We start from the raw sequence: 4,372 nt of genomic DNA, 5'->3' as shown, positions 1-4,372 counted from the left end.
GAACAAATGTTTTTCCGTATTTATTATTCTGATATAAAAAAGAGAAAAAAAGACAATTGTATTCTCTACCATGATTCAATCATTGAAATAATGTACTGTTTTAATTACCTCACAAGTAATCTATCACCCTGTGTGTTTAATCAATTTTGGTGGTGGAAGACTGTGAAGAGGAAGGCAGCTCATGTGACTGTTTTCAGCCAATCCTGAGTTTTCAGAGTCAGAACAATAGATACAGTTTAGTTCAGTTCAGTCAGAAGTAAGCTGTAAGAGTTTGAAGAAGAAGTGGGGGAGGACGAGCTCCAGTTTTCCCCTTTGGGGACATTTTTCTTTTCTTTTCTTTTTCTTTTATTTTATTTCGTTTTATTTTTTTAACCTCAAAGTTGTTGATTCCTATTTATAGTGCAGGACCGGATTTATGCTGGAAGAGAGCTTGATCAGAATCTTTTTCAATCAACACGGATCTAGAAGCAGACCCCTTGTTCCAGCTTGGAGCTGCCCCAAGCCGCTCCGAGGTGTTAAGTTGTACCCACAAGGGACCGCTCTGAAATCGGGCGACATCGCTGAACCAACTTCGCTCAAACTCCGGTACCCTGGGACAGCCTTGCAAGCATCTGAAGTGGTAGGACAGACATGCTTTCTCTGCCAATGGTGTGCTCAGCTGAGTGGTGTGGTAAAGGTTCTGGATCATTAAGTTTGTATTGAGGAAGGATCTGGCAAGTTCATTTCCCTCATAATTCAAGTTCCATCTTAATTGATGAATTAACACTTTCTTTTATTAATCTTTAAGTTTCTTCTAATTTTTGCTAGTGTGGACTAGTTTAGGTGGTTCAGTTAGAATGATGCTAGAGGTGATTAGAGGGTGATAATGTTATGTTATTATTAAACCACAAGGTTGTGATAATAATGTTACTTTTGCCCAAATAATCTGTTTGTATTGTCACTTCTGAATCAATTAATACAGGTTATATTCTGAAATATATGCTCTTCTGTGCGTCCATTATTTTGTTGTACTCTCTAAACTGGTAGAATTCACTATTCAGTATTTGAGATTGACTAAGATCCATAAATTAATTTCCTGTACTTCCAGGTGGTGCCCCGTTATTATGCTAATAAGTTACGAGGAACTTAAAATTTAGCAACTGTTCAATAATCAACAGCAGAATCTCACTACAATACTAACCAGCTGACAATCAGAATCCATTCTATGGGACGGGGAACCTGCTAACCGGCACAGGCGAGACATTCTGAAGCCATTCTAGGTGACTGATAACTCATAATAATGTCCATTTAATGGATGATAACATGTGAAGCGGGTGACAGTTCTTTGTTCAAATTATTGACCAACTCAGTTTTGGAGACACAAAGACAGAAGCAATTTGACCTTGACCACCCTGAACTTTTTGCTCCTCATCCAAATTGACTGTATCCTCAATAACTGTGATGTCTGAGCATGTCTAGGTGTGAGTTTTGCTCTTGCAGTCACAGCATGAAGTTTGCAGGTGAGATTTTAAAGCTCTGTGTCTCCCTGTCACAGATGACATGATTCACAGGATTACATGTGGATTGTTGTCCATTTGGGGCAGCTTTTGTCCCAGCAAGTGGAGCTGCACTCTATTAAAAGCACTTGAAGCCCACAGAGACCACACTGACACACTCTGACATTTTCAAGACTGGAGTTGAGGCAGAACAGTAGTGTTAAAACATCTCCATTTTAAGCAATAAGCCATACCTAATTATTACCTTTTTTTGCAGTCAAACTGGGTTTCTATGTATTTGCTAAAACTATCTATAGCAATAATATTTTTGTGTCATTGACTCATTCTTTAACCTTTGATTTAAAACTAAAGCCTTCATTCAGGAGACTGTGGGCTGGAGACTAAAATATTTAGTAACTTTACATGTTCATATTCATGTCAACAAACATTTAGATCTAAATAATAATATTAATATGCGCATTTGTGGCTATGACAGGGCACCAGACACTTGGAGAAATCCCTTGTAAGCACAATTAGAACATATAAATTCTGCACAGAATGGCGACAGCTAACTGTCCAGCTGGTATTTTTGGCAGTCTGATTTAGCTTCTCACACTTGGCTTCTTTTCATCTGTTCTGTTGGACAGTTTAATTGATTTTATGGCCTTTTGTGGCCCAGTTTTGGTTGCTGTGCATCTGTTTGTTTTGCTAGTTTTTTTGTCCTTTTTTTAAATTCAATCTAAGTTTTTATCTTAAATCTAATCAGTCTGTCTCTTTATATCTCACATGTAATTTGAAATGTTTTGCAAGTTGGGGAGTGGGATTTTGCAGCTCTTTTTTTGGTGGGGGGGTCGATTTTGTTGTTCAAATATCTTTGTTTATAGGGGGAGTGGTGGTGCAGAAGCTAGTGACGTGAAAGCCTGTGATCAGTCATCCTGTAACCTGAGTTGCTAGTTCAATCCCCTGTTCCATCCAACTCATTTACCGTGTTCTTGGGCAAGACACTTCACCCGCCTAGCTGACTGATGATCATCAGAGGGTCCGAGGGCATGGTCTATGGCAGCTCCACCTCTGTCAGTGTGCCCCAAGGCAGCAGTGGCTACAGTCTACCATGTGCATGTGTGTATAAATGAGTTAAGTGTAAAGTACTTTTGGAGTCCATAGGGACTTGATAAAGTGCTATAAAGGTCGAAGCCATTTACCATTTAACCAAAAAATCAATGTATCTTTTGGTATCTTTTGTTTTATTTATTTATTTATTTATTTATTTTTAGATTTTTTGTGTGTTTTAAGATGTTTAATTCACATTTTGTGATCTTTGGGTATGGTCTGTCGTGTTTTCCTTGGTTTTCCTCTCATACATAATTTCCCTCTTTCTGAGGTCATATTCACACCTGATAGTCTGGTAGACTCGGTTCGATTGGGGACCAAAACTGCAAGCTTTGTTTACATTTTCTGTTGGTGCTGTTTGAATTCACACTGCACTTTCTCAACTGACCTAAACCCTGTAAACAACCTGTTCCCACCCTCACCTGTGGGGGCGCTGCACCAAGAACCACTAAAGGAATCAACATGAAAACCTAAGAAGAAGACATGGAGCACAACTTCCTTCTTCACAAAATCTAAACAAACAATAGTAACGTTACATTTTAGTGGTTGTAGGGTTTATTTTTTTTAAATGTGCTAAACAAACAGTCTTCAGCAATGAGCTCAGCATGAGAGGAAGATGAGGCGGAACCACAGAATGTTGTTTTTACACAAGGCGGCTGAGGAAGCTCCATGTTAATCCAGCAGGACCACGTCCAGCACCACAGTCATGATGTCCACCTTATACAGACGTCCAGCGAGGTTTTTACACCATATAAGTAAATTTATTACTGTTATTACTCAGAATGTCATGCAGGATAGTCTACTTCCTGCTTTTGGAGCGGTCTCTGGTCCACTTAGCGTTCATACATGCAGTCGAATCGCACCAGAGTTCGTTTCAATCGAACTGAGACCTAGGTTTTCAGGTGGACCAGAGTTCGCATTTTTGGTCCGAATCAGAGTTCGATTTCACATTCACACCTCCACAAACGAACCGGACTTTCCAGGCAAACGAACTAGAGTTCGATTAAATCGGACTAAACAGTGCAGGTGTGAATACGCCCTTAGTCAGCTTGCCACACCTACTCTCACCTGTTCCCAGACAGTATTCAGCTCAGATGTCCTTCTCGATCTGTCTGTCTTGTGAGCTAGATAAATAAAAAAGGTGAGATACTGACTTTTTCTTTTTTGGTGTGTAGCCTTTCAGATGGCGGCCCACAATGTCAAAACAACATAATGGATATGGTGACAAATAAATGTTTGGATCATTTTTCAAAAGAACAAACATTCAATAACAAGTCTTTAAAGGCAGGTAAGAAAAAATAAATAACTTTTGGAAGTAAAAACTTCAGATTTCTTAACATTTATTAATGGAACCATCATGGTCTGTCCTGTGCAGAATGACAAAACACTAAATTATGTCTTTACTAAAACCTCTGTAACTTTGCTCCAGTTCATTTTAGCAGCATGGATCTTTGCACAGGTGATGTCCACAAGTGGATTTATGGTTTCCAAGAGTTTTGATTAAATCTCCCAAGTCTTTGCTTTATTTTGATACCAAGATTGTTTAAGTGGAGTTTGTAAATGCTGAGATTCACTCAGTTACATTTCAACATGTTTTTTTGAGCCAAAACATCAAGAAAACACCTTTGGGGCTGAAGAGGTTAATACTCCTCTCCCTCACATCCAACATTTGTCATGGAGCCTCAATGTGTTTTGGTCAAGAAGTTGCAAAGGTTCATTATGTATGGATAACATTCAACGATTTCTACAGCTACAAATATAGTTCATATTCTCCTTCCTTCCTTCCT

General features: G+C 38.9%; 1 long non-coding RNA gene across 1 annotated transcript; it reads left to right on the top strand.

Moving 5' to 3' along the window:
- The first annotated feature begins 274 nt into the window (after positions 1-274).
- LOC106533385 (uncharacterized) lies at positions 275-3,867 on the top strand. The gene is made up of 3 exons (XR_001312230.1): positions 275-619; positions 2,360-2,594; positions 3,761-3,867. It is a non-coding gene; the product is annotated as an uncharacterized LOC106533385 (long non-coding RNA).
- The last annotated feature ends 505 nt before the right edge of the window (positions 3,868-4,372 follow it).

Source organism: Austrofundulus limnaeus, unplaced genomic scaffold (assembly GCF_001266775.1).
Source record: "Austrofundulus limnaeus strain Quisiro unplaced genomic scaffold, Austrofundulus_limnaeus-1.0 Scaffold934, whole genome shotgun sequence".
NCBI lineage: Eukaryota > Metazoa > Chordata > Actinopteri > Cyprinodontiformes > Rivulidae > Austrofundulus > Austrofundulus limnaeus.
Note: the sequence above shows the minus strand (reverse complement) of the source record. Positions and strands in the feature narration are given on the sequence as shown.